This window comes from Conger conger, chromosome 7, assembly GCF_963514075.1.
Source record: "Conger conger chromosome 7, fConCon1.1, whole genome shotgun sequence".
Classification (NCBI taxonomy): Eukaryota; Metazoa; Chordata; class Actinopteri; order Anguilliformes; family Congridae; genus Conger; species Conger conger.
In genome coordinates this window covers 43508971-43522203 of record NC_083766.1, presented here as the reverse complement: position 1 = coordinate 43522203, position 13233 = coordinate 43508971, and the positions used below count along the sequence as shown (strand labels likewise).

General features: G+C 39.1%; 1 protein-coding gene and 1 long non-coding RNA gene across 2 annotated transcripts in view; one reads left to right on the top strand and one right to left on the bottom strand.

Annotated features, from left to right (window-relative positions):
- tmem132e (transmembrane protein 132E) overlaps positions 1-13233 on the top strand; it is a 583657-nt gene that overhangs the window by 285948 nt on the left and 284476 nt on the right. The window lies entirely within an intron of this gene.
- The window catches only part of LOC133132369 (uncharacterized), a 30565-nt gene continuing 27915 nt past the window's right edge, over positions 10584-13233 (bottom strand). Inside the window, exon 4 of the long non-coding RNA XR_009709124.1 lies at positions 10584-11489. This is a non-coding gene — a long non-coding RNA (uncharacterized LOC133132369). The remainder of the gene's footprint in view (positions 11490-13233) is intronic.

Genomic DNA, 13233 nt, shown 5'->3' with positions numbered 1-13233 from the left:
AATTATTTAACCAAGATAAAAGGAAACATACAACTTTTTGCCAATAGATGGCACCCACGTATAAACTGGAGTATAGCGTAATGGTTAAGCCTGTGGACTAAGAGACGCAAGTTCCGCGGTTCGATCCCTGCTGAAGCCACAATAAAATGGAATAGTTTCTTTTAGCCAATGGTTTTATTTTGAGTGCATATTTATAGCCTAATGACTTTTCAAGCATAAATTGTGCCTCCCGGTGTAAAAACTATGGAAATTAATTCATCTCTGCTCTCCATACAGGACTGTAGCATGTTATCACAATGTTCAAGCAAGAAGTTATTTTTGTTTCATTCTACATTGTCTGATGTGGCTGAAACTTCACTCATGTTCATTTTTGGAATGTAATCTCATCCATATACCAATAAAGGCTCAATGGCATAGCGCCACCTCCTGGCAACAGGAAGTGTGGCTTAATTTCATTTCACATCGTCTGATTTTGCTGACGCTTTAGAGATATGTTCCATGTTGGATTATAATTCCAATAAATGCTCAATGTCACAGCGCCACCTGCTGGCAACAGGAAGTGGCCTTAATTTCACTCGACATCTTCCGATGTGGCTTAGAATTTAGAAATAGGTTTATTATTGGAGTGTAATCAAATTCAAAAACCATACATGGTTCAATATTATAGCGCCACCATCTGACAACAGGAAGTGAGGGTTATATCATTGATGCATTCCAATAGCAGCACCAACATCTTCATTGATCAAAGGGGAATTCCTGTGCACACTATACGTTGTCCAGCAAGGTGATTATTTCCAAAGTGTGTACATATTGTGAAACATGTCATTGGCACAACTATGCCACCAAGGCGGTTGCGCCCATGATGCTTGGGCCCGTTCATTGCTGCTTGCAGCTATATTATCTCATTGATTCCTGAATGCCTTAGAAAGGTTTCAGAAAACCGTTCAGCAAAGACATCAACCGTTTGTTGTATGCATGCAGCCACCTTTCCCCAGTTCATACTTGCATTCGTAGCTTTCCGTATAAACTCCTCAATTACTTCCCACCCCTTGTCAAGATTCTGACGATCACCACCTGAGGATGCAGATAATAAATTGTTTTCAAACTACTAATTCTAGTCCATGTATCCATGACGGCAAAACATGCGGATGTTTTAAATCTTGCGACCACTTGTCAATATCTTGGAGCTTGGTTGGTTTATGGGTAAACTGAATTTCACCCTCTACCCGTCTTTGTATTACTGCCCTTAATTGAGGTGCCATGTCATCGTCTGATTCACTACCACTGCTTGTCCATTCATCGCTCTGAGCTAAAACAACCGGCTAACTTTCTTGATATAAAGGTGGGGCAGAAGGTTGAACTGATCGTGCCAATGCTTCACTCTCAGGGGCCAATAATTGTATTTTCTGTAAATATTTTATTTGTTCTTTTAATGCTATTATTTCTGTAACCCTCTTTGCTTTGACACTCTTCGATTTGTCGGCTAGATTTTTTACTTTTTCTCTTTCAATGTCAAGGAGTCGGTCTTGTCTAAGCCTTGTCATTGATCTCATTCCGCCGTCGCATATGACTGACATTTAACACGGCAAGGGGGAGTTTACGTTTATCTGACACACATTGGAATTTACCATATGCCTTCTTTATATCATTCAAGCTCCAAACCCTATCTTTGTCAATTTGAAAGTCATATTTATTTTCAACGTACCTTTCAACGTCTTCCAACTTTAAACACGATTGAATAAATCCCTTTGTATGCTTAATAAGGAAATTGCTCTCTACTTCAGGCACGGATTTTCCGCCCTTCTTAGTTGTGGGAAACTGACTCTTACCACGTTTCGCGAATATGATTTCAGTCACAAAATTGAAGTTTAAAAACTTCTCAAACTAGAAAAGAAAAGAAAAGTATTTTCTTGTCACTCGGGAAGACACGCTACTGATATCTTATTTATTTAAACAGACTACAGTTTCTTAAGCGAGGCTACACTGTTTTTTTTGGCACAACTTCCTATTAGCACTCAAATTATCTTATAGTTCTCAACTTGTGTTTTTTAGGACTCTGAAACTAAACAACACAACTGCCAGAATTACTACTGTGAGTCTAACAAGATAAACTGTTTTAAAATGTCGTATACCAACACAAGAACGTGCAAAGCACTATACTTGAAACATTAACAACAACAACAGCCACAACAATACTACAATAAACGCTTAAACAGGCAACGGATAAGTTTCATACATCAAGGCCAAACAAGCACGCACAAACATTAAATCACCAACACCCTATGTAATCAAAAGTCCTTTGAAAACCCTTGTTCCATCAACGGAGCAGTTATTTAACCTATTTTCTTTCAATTAACAAAACGTGCCTTGTTTACCTAGCATGGGATATTAGTACACGTCTAACAATCGGGTACCAACGTTGAATCACAGACGTCCCCTCAACACTCTATTGCGGTCAAAGCTCTCTGAAAACTGACGACCACTCAAATGGAGAATTTATTTAATTTACCCTTCAAAATTAAATAAACGTACCTTGTCACCTTTGTACGTGAGGTCCCCTGAACAACAATTTAGTGCTCAGCTTCTGTACGTATCAACTACACGTTTTACTTATCCAACATACAATGGTATTGCGATGTCAACACCAAAGCAGGTATTTCCTCTCTATTCCTAAAATACAACTGTACCAACAGTGAATTTTCCTGTTTGTTTATCAGCGAAATAATTTGAACACAAGAAACTCACCAGATAATGGAGAAAGAAACAGACTCTGATGTGCAGGCCAATCTTCTCTGGTCACTGGAAAAATTCCTGCAGTATTAGTACTTTGTGATCTCGGTGGAACCTCCAATTGAAGAACCTCTTGTTTCTTCTTCTTAATTATGACTGTTTCGCTGCTGGTACTTCAAATCGCGTTACAGGAAAGAAAGAGTTGTTACTCAAACTTCGAGGGTGTCAACTGGGGATCGAACCAACAACCTTGCGGGTCCCAGTCATGCACCTTAAGGTGCCTGACGAAAGCGTTCGGCCTTTTGTTTACATGACACCGGCATTTTGGAAAGCTGAAAACTTTTGATAACGAGTGGAATTATTTGAAAATGTAAATTGGTAAAAACACAATTCTTGTGATAATGGTGGGAGGAGTGAGGGGAGGAGGTGGGTGATGACATGAAACTGTGACTACATGGACCCTGATACGGATGCACGAATCAGTGTAAACACAACAAGGTTTCACTCGGATACTGCTCCATAAATCCACCCAAGATATCAGAGTTCTTTTTACAGGCTAGACTCTCAGTGAATGTTCTATTGCAATTTTGCGCTTTTGTAATCCAGGGTCTCTCTTAACAATAACTCCACTTCCTTGTCCATCCACACAGTTACCGCCATGTTTGTTGTTTTTGCATGCTGTAGAAGATGTGTAAAGGGGGATTGCAAAGTCTCTGTTTTCTGTTTTTTAGGGAGACCTAATCTGGGGGATGTGCAAAGTCTCTGTTTTCAAATGGAGAAAGCATTCTTGCACTCAGATGACCATTGTATTTTGTCATGAGGACCTCTGGATCCTTTTAGTAGGTTGTTTATTGGTGGAGCAATTTGAGTATTTAGGTATGTGTGACTGTCAATAATTATAGAGACTATTTTGCGCAAAGCTCATGCTGTGGTGGGTCGACGACACTCGTTTATGACTTAGATTCTATTTGTGGTTAACTTCCTGCATCCTTATGAAACCACGTAGCCCAAATAAACAACCTCTTATTGGCAGAGGTTGACGTGAACTGTTTTTCCCGATCGGAATTCCGATATGACGTGAATGCAGCATTAGACTGTCTTTACGTTTAAATGTATTGCTTTAATAGAAGATTAAAGCATGGCTTACTTCTAGAAAATGGTCAGGAGCTTTCGTCCTCAGCTTCTTGCGGACTGGCACAGGATAGTGAAAATATATCACTCCTTGACAGTAACATCTCTCCTATAATTGTATAACTTTGCCTCCAATTTGATGTCAAACCATTTTTGTTTTACCTGTTCCACATTTTACACTGTTTTTATTCCAGTCCTATGTGGCGCATACGTAGTTAGCATCTAAATATTAGGCATTAGCCTAGTTTTGTTTAGATGTTAGTTTGGATGAAAAGAAGCCTGCACACTGATATGCTCTTTACACACCTTTATTGTAGACAATGTTTCGATCCCAGTAGATCTTCGTCAGTTTTGGCACATCACTTTATGCTTCCCCACCAGGACAATCAGCTTAATTTCCTTGTTCATCTTTGAACAGAATCTACAACGGACAATAACGGCGAGTTGAAGTTGAAGTTTATAATAAGAAAACATCATGGCATAAAAGATGGATGAGTCCTAAATAAGTTTTCATATATATTTTAATGTTCGCAAAGACAAGTAAAAACATTGTTGTAGCACTCATAGTCATATAATGGTTAAAAAAAAATCTGATCATGTGTAGGCTAAACAGTATTTTAAAACAACATTTTTTACATCTTTTCTCTCGGCCATTTAAAGACAAGAAATGTCTTTAAATGGCCGGTAATTGATTTCCATGGTCAAAATAAGGTATTTTAGGGGCGTCAGTTTATGCTAATTATACATTTTGTGTGCACGCTTTTTGTTTACGATTGAATAGTATTTATCAACATACACACGTGTATATGAAAAAAGCTGTGTCTACTCCTGTTTCATGAATCCCATGCAAATGTTTAATTTGTTTCCGGTCACACATACATTTGCACACGGATTTCTGAAAATATTGACCACTGACCACTTACCCACTTTCACATCGATGACCAACTATACCACTAACCCACATGGGTTTTAACCCAGTTTAGCGATATTACAACATTGAATATGAAGGAATACAATTACATAGATTACAAAATATATCATCAGGTATTACATCAAAGTCCTGCCCACGTAAATGCTCTTAAAAAAACGAACAGCTCAATCAACGCCTAATGAGGATGGTACGTTAAAAAAAAATTACTCACCCACTTGTTGATTCCCATTGATCCTAGTGGAAAGTATTTCTTGTTCATTTGTGGTCACCAAAACTGTTAAAATATTTTTCTCTTCTCTATGGAAGCAAATGCAGGCCGCAACCTATCAGCAGTCTAGTCTTGTCACATATGTTGACCCTGCATTGCTCCAGGGGAGGATTGTCTCCTGCTTAGTCTAATCAACTGTACGTCGCTCTGGATAAGAGCCTCTGCCAAATGCCTGTAATGTAATGTTTCTTGTTGTATTTTTTATTATTATTATTCATTCATACACCTTGAAGAGAGAGATCTTTCACTTAAAAAAATTTTTTCTTTTCGAGTTTGTTTTCATAAATCTGTTCAGAGAACTTTAAAATCAAGATTACTTTGATCACTGGCGATGATTTTTGCTTCTTAACTGCTTAATATTCTACATTTCCACCAATTCCCAAAGTTACAGGAAATTTGCTGAAAATACTGAAATTTACCCTGAAAATTCCCTCACTTCGACCCTACTCAAGACTTCCGTGACAAACACCAAGCCTTATTCATATTCATAAGAGTGGCAAGGCCTAGAATGAAAATTATATATATTTTGTATTTTAGATGATTGGGGTCTATAATGTCAGTGTAGACTGACTAGTATGTGTGCTGTAAGTTAGTCAAGAAGGCTGTTGCAATAGGATCTGATGCAGTTCAAAGTTGCTATGCTTTCACAATGATTGCATTCTCACATTAACATAATTGAACAGTAGATTCTTACATTGTTGAACCCTGAATCTTTTCTACTGCTAACAAACACAAATACCAAACCTAAAACATCAATGTGCATTGAAAAAAATTGTATCTTCCCTAAAGCATCTTCAGTGACCTTCAGAAATGACAGTACTCAGAGGCAACACATTTAAAGATAATTATATTGTGTTTTGTAAGTTTATGAGCTCAGTATTTCTTGAGGAAATCAAGAAATACTATACATTTCTTTCGGTGTCAAATCAGTATTGATCCTCCAGCATCTGAGTGCCTTGTTTGGCTACATAGAGTAGCAAGTGATACACCACTACAGCAAATTTTATGATTGCTTCCAGGGAAAAAGGTTTTTACAGCCTTATTGAATTTGTTTTAGTCAATACTTCAAAGTGTAATCTGGTGAACATTCACCTCTGATCCTCTTTACATGATGCAGACAGCACAAAGAGCATTTCATTGGCTTTTGCCAATTAAAATAAAAACGAAAGAAATTGGGAACACCCAGATTTCATTAATGAATGTGAACCCGAGCTGTCAGTTTTCCATCTGGGAAGCGAATAACCTAGGCATCATTTCCTGCCATTTTCCTCTCGATGTGTTTCACATGAACCATGAATCTTCCCAATTAAGGTCTTTGCAGACAAGAGGTTGTACCATGATGCGACCTTGACATGCTCCTGAATCTTTCACATTAAGGGCTCTATTTTCTGGAATCCATGGCACATGGGTTCACTGGGTGTGGCAGACAGTGCAGTGCACAGACGGAAAATACTGCAGGTATTATGCTGCAGCTATCTATGTTGCTAATACCCTCAGTGTCATTTACAGCTTTGATCCTAGGGTTGGGGGTTTAAGAGGTAAGGGGGCTGGAGATCCCGTTGGAGAAGTGGGAGAGTGCAGGGCTGTTAAAGAGATAACAGGGGTTTACTCAGAAATAAGACACTATGCATTCAGAGAGAGGACTACAGAAAAACAAATTGACAACTGCCCTACAGTATCCAGTTGTTATCACTATTGTAATAATGAGAGTTGTGATTATAGAAAATACCTTGTTGATAACAGATTCTTAACATGATACTGAAAAATGTATAGATAGCTAACATTATCTCCTTCTAAATTTAACAAGCCTCTTAAAACAATCATCATGCTGTATTGTTGGCTCATAACATTTTATAGGATAATGACAGAACCAATTACTCCAACAGGCCCACTGAAGGCATCTCTTGATTCAAACACTTAACTGGGCAGATTGGACCAATTTATAAATAATTCCCAGGTGTGTAGGGTACACTTCATATCAGGCTTTGCTATAGGCCTATCACTATGGTCTTGTGGATACTGGTGATCTTAGCTAAAGTCGTATGACATGCATTGTCTGCTTGTTCCATTCTTTAATGTTAAAATTAAATGAGTTAACTAGTTAGCCAAAAACATTAGCATTCGTCTAGCTAGCAGAAATCACTTTGCCTATAAGGCAACAGCTAACATTACTAACTAGCGTTAGCTAAAGAGTGGAATAATAAAAAAATAAAAAATAAAGAACTTGCTAGGTTAGCATTACTGGCTTACTTACATCAAGGAACACTAGACTAACTGTAGATCTCAGTATACAGTGGCCTCCAGAATTATTGGCACCCTTAATAAATATGCACAACAAATGCTGTAAACTACAAGATAAAAGTTATTGACATATGCTTTATTTCCAACACTCGTAAGGTAGTGTGCTTTGTTATTAATTCAATGGAATCAACCAAAGTCTTGAATTTTTCAAATAAAAAAAGATTTCCCCCTAATTGTGAAGTGCGACCATTATATTCAGTAAAATTGTATTTCCAATTTCACTTTGTTTGATTTTATTTACAATAACTATCAGGGGTCTTAATAATTTTGGCACCTGTGGTTTTCAGAAAAAATGACACTACTAAATACAAAACATTGAAACATGAAGTAAATGTATTGAAATAAAAGTATGTCGTTTTTTCCATATGTTTGAACATAGTATATACACTCACTGAGCACCAGTACACCACTGCCACTGGACTGTTGACAAAAGGTAGGTTGGGTCCATGGATTCATGGTAAATGGTAAATGGTTGGCATTTATATAGCGCCTTTATCCAAAGCACTGTACAATTGATGCTTCTCATTCACCCATTCATACACACACTCACACACCGACGGCGATTGGCTGCCATGCAGGGCGCCGACCTGCTCGTCAGGAGCATTTGGGGGTTTGGTGTCAGGGGGTTGCTCAGGGACACTTCGACACAGCCCGGGGGGGGATCGACCAGCAATCCTCCGACTGCCAGATGACTGCTCTTACTGCCTGAGCCATGTCGCCCCCCCATGCTATTGGTGCCAAATTGTGACCCTACCATCTGCATTATCCACCCTCAAGATTCAACGTGTTGTGCATTCTGAGATGCTTTTCTGCTCACCACAATGGTTATCTGAGTTATCGTAGGCTTTCTGTCAGCTGGACCAGTCTGGCCATACTCCGTTGACCTCACTCGTCAACAAGGCATTTCTGTCTGCAGAAATGCTGCTCACTGGATGATTTTTTCATTTTTTTGCACCTTTCTGAGTAAACTCTAGAGAGTCTTGTGCGTGAAAATCTCAGTTGATAAACAGTTACAGAAATACTCAAACCAGCCCACTTGGCACCAACAATCATGCCACGGTAAAAATCACTGAGATCACATTTTTTCCCCATTCTGATGGTTGATTAAGTGAAGCTCCTGACCATTAGCATAACTAAGAACCATCGGGGCCAAGTACAAATTATACTCCAGCCCCCCCTGTCCGCTTCTATAAAAAAATTCACAGGAACTGTGGAATGTAGTTTGTTCATCCTGCGCTGAAATACCTGTTTCTTGGTTATGCAAGTAAATATTAGTTCAATAATTTAAAGTGAAGTTAAATCGTTTCTTCAGTTTATACAGTAAGTGTTTCAGCTCTTTGCTTCCTGTAAAAGAATACTATTTGTTAATGCTTTGATTTGGAATGTGTAATGATTCCACTACATTTGAAATATGGAACTAAAAACTATCAAGAAATATTTGCACTTTATTCACTTTTTTTAACACACTGCTATTTATTCTAACACAACTGTACATTGGAAAGCAAAGACTTTCACCTGAAGTACAACTACAACAATTTTGCACTCTGTTTTGCTGGTAAATGTCTATTAACCCTTTTGCACATCAGCCCAATGCCTTTACCGTGCAAAATTAACCAGGCAGCAGGGCAGCTTTGTATGATTGCATCAGGGCAGATGGGGCAGCAGCTAGCAGGCAGCAGACCGTGCAAAATCAGAAGGAGCCTAAACAGTTAATGTTGGTGCTTTATATAGCTCCTCCCATTAGATGAAAGCATCATGTGAGGGGGCGGAACTTTGAGTTGTCTACCCGAACTAGCTCTGCAGGCTTCCAATGTTCCAGCGTGACTTTTTTTTTGGTTGATGTTTTGCTGTTCTTTGACTGTTACATCATACTTCACTCGGTCGAAGTAGGCCTCGCCCTTGATATGAGTCCTGATACTTATTGTAATTATAATAGCCTAACAACACTAATATAGGCATACTACTACTATCCATCCATCCATCCATTATCTTAACCTGCTTATCCTGAACAGGGTCGCAGGGGGGCTGGAGCCTATCCCAGCATACATTGGGCGAAAGGCAGGAATACCCTGGACAGGTCGCCAGTCCATCGAAGGGCACACACACCATTCACTCACACACTCATACCTATGGGCAATTTTAGACTCTCCAATCAGCCTAACATGCATGTCTTTGGACTGTGGGAGGAAACCGGAGTACCTGGAGGAAACCCACGCAGACACGGGGAGAACATGCAAACTCCACACAGAGAGGCCCCAGCCGACGGGGATTCGAACCCAGGACCTCCTTGCTGTGAGGCGGCAGTGCTACCCACTGCACCATCCGTGCCGCCCATACTACTACTATAATAATAATATCAATATACAGTACTGTGCAGAAGTCTAAGGCACCCTAGACTTTAAATATATATATATTTATATGTTTGTGTGTGTTAGTATAAAAGAAAAAAAAGTAACATATTACTATAAACAATTGACTACTTTTTACATCAAAACTTGATCTGAGATCAGAAGCAAGGAGCCAACCAAAGTCTGCAGAAGAACTGTGGCAAGTTCTCCAGTTTTAATGCTGAAGGGTGGTCACAAAAAATATTGATTTGATTCAGTTTTTAACTATTCTGCCAAATTACTAAAATGTAATGTGAAATGTATAGTATGTTTATTTAGGACCTTTCATTGTAATAGTCTTGAAAATATTACACAGAATGTTATACAGGTGCCTAAAACTTTTGCATAGTACTGTACATCATAGTAATAATCATGATAACCTTACCCATTAGTGTGGAAAATTCCCCCACATCAGTGGATACCAGCCACCTTCATGACACACAATGTTTGCACTGTGTGTTTGCAGCTGCTTTTTATACACTGCTCAAAAAAATTAAGGGAACACTTCATCATCACAGAGTAACACCAAGTCAACAAATAATCTTAAAAAACTGACATCACAATTGAGCATTTCCATGGCAGCACCCCCTGCTCAAAACTTCCCACTGACAATTTTCTTTAGGTCTTCCATTTCAAAAGTATAGCCTTCAGGCAACACTTCCAGTATTACCCACACATTATTTCCAAGGTATGATAACTAATGCAGTTAATGCATGTAGCTTCATTTTAACTACAGTCACATAATTCAAATGAAAAGATTGTTCAAGTTGCATTTATTGTCATTCATTATTGTTACTGACAGGTGTAAGAAAAATAACAGAATACAGTGGGACCATAGACCAACAGCCATCAACAATAATAAACAGAAATAAATGCCTGAATTAACATTACAAAAAAGAAAAGTTGAAGGGAGATAAATGCAGAGAATGCAATTATCCTGCATGTGGGGTTTATATCAGAGTAAAATTGGACATCACATGAGCCACAGAAACAGTTGACTGCCTTCTGAATAGGTTGTGATCCTGCACGTATTGCTTGTGAATGTCCAGAAATGAGCAATTACTCTCTCACCCCAAATGGCGCCTCTTTTCCACTTCAGTGCACGGCAAGTCCCCAAATTACGAAACAGGCATGTCGAAATCCATGACGAAAATTCCACTTTGCCAATGTTTGCCACACACCCTACACCAGCTGGAAAATGTAGCTCTAATTGTTATATTCTGCAAATAGATTTATGACACAGATTTATTTTTCTGCTTGTGGCCACAGCAGGATGTGTTGGAAGCTATTCCAAATGTGCCTTGTATGACACCTTATGTCATTGTCCTGATATTAATTGTGTCCAAAAGGCTGATCTTCTGTGCTGTCATATGAATATTATAAAAGGAAAGAAGCATAGCTTTGTATTTGTATCACAGTTAAAGGACAGACAAGGGGCTAAATTTATGGCATCATCTGGTTTTCAAATTTCGATAGGTATTCTCATCATACAAGATCCTCATTACATCGTTCAATCCTCTCAGCTCTGATTGCTTCCAGCATTTATGGATTAAGCCACCTGTTAGCTGCTTACCACACCCATATTAATCAGTTCTTCAGTGATTGATGTGAAGCACAAGCAACCTGCTGTGGCATGGCTGTGAGAGGTCTAATACATTCTGCTCCTTTCAGTTCAAACACCCTGATGGGTACCTCCTGTCATAATTCATGTTGAAGGTTTTGTCCACTTCACTCCCATATCCTGGTGGAAAAAAGAAAATGAGCTTGATGCCAAACACACTGCTGTTTACCTGACATGGATGCAATTATGAATGTCTGTTGTTTGATTCCCCCCCCAAGAAAAAAAGAATATTATTAAACGCAGTATGTCTCTACTTGAGAGGTAGAGACAGTCAGCCAAGAAAAGGTGACTTTCAGTAAGGTTGTGGAAACAATTGTTACCAAAAGTCTGGACCAATGAGCCTTTGTCTTTATTTGTGGCATGTGAAAAGGTTTTGCTCAGACAAGGTACCAGCGCTTTGTGTACACCCCTTCTACGTCTTTGCAAAGAGCAACACACAAAGTGCACTGTAAAATATGCAATATGTGTTTCTGTAATGTTTTTAGTTCCCTTTTCATATTTCAGGCATTTAGGCACTTTCCATATTTCTGAACAATTGAGTGATGCTCTCTAAGCCAGCTCAAAACCAGAGTGATTGACATTAATGGACAAACATCTACAAAGTAGATAATGAAGTACTGGGGGTTGTAGGACAGGGTCAGAATACTACAACTAGTACTTAGCTGAAATAAAATGTCTGTTGCACAAGTACAAGAGCTCTCGATCACAAGAAAGAAAAGCTTGCAGGAAACCACCAGGCATTCTCTTTCATCACTGACAGCAGTCTAATGAGCCATCCCCTATTACTTCAGGTAATCACAACAGTATATTTAGCATCCCCTCACACAGTTCAGTCATCATGACCCCTCTCTTCTTTTTTACAGCAGCTTTCAAGCAACATATCTCAATTTACAAGAACCATTCTTCCATTTCCGTCTCTTCAGTAGGTGCTAATGGTGGCCATGTCATAAAAAAGGCCAGACGAGAGAACAGATTTGTCTTTCCATTCTAATGCAATGATGGACCATGTGTGGTGAGTCATTATCTCCTCCTTATGTGGTTTTTGTAAAGGAGAGCTCAAAGCAGGGACCATGTGGAGTCAATGCTAATGTTGAATTGATCCCAGATGAAGTCCACAAATCAATTTTGTTTTGGAAAGGTTTTTTTATGCAATCTGAACACCAGAGAAATGTCAAGTTGACACCAGACAAGCCAGACAAGTGGATAAATGTGAGTTAATTGGGCCTGGCGACAGGCTAGCTATGATGGTCTTTCCAGACTTAAAAATGTAATGTTACCCTCCAGAGCAGAGGCAATTTCTCTGTCCCCCTCTAAAATTAGCTGTAACGTGTCCAAGGCAGTTGTAAGTCACTTAAGATGAATCCCCTAATGCACATCCCCAGTCAGACGATAATGAAAATTTTAAAAGTGATTCATCCTCCTGAATAATTTACGCTAGCATGGATTGTTAATGGGGTCATGGGCTGACAAAGGAGGACTTGGTACACTGTTCACATGATAGTCCCCAACTATGGCAGGGCACAAATAGGTTTGGCTTTCACACAGAAAGGCCTTATTGGGGTGGGGCGGTCGTTGTGCACCATATGCAGGCATAAGTAGGTGCATTTTCTGGTCGCAGAAGAGATTAATTTTGTTTGCATCGGTTACATTTGTGTTAGCCTTAAAGTAAGGAACGGATGGATGGAAAGGATGAAATGTCTAGTTCTAGAAATGATGTAAAATATGCCCAAATATTCAGGAGAGGTATTTATGACGGTGGCAGACAGATTAGTATTTTGTAGTATCCCCATCCAACAAATTGTGCTATGACATGGTGGCAGGGGCATAGCTAAAAATTCCGGGTGACCTGAGAAATTGGCAATAA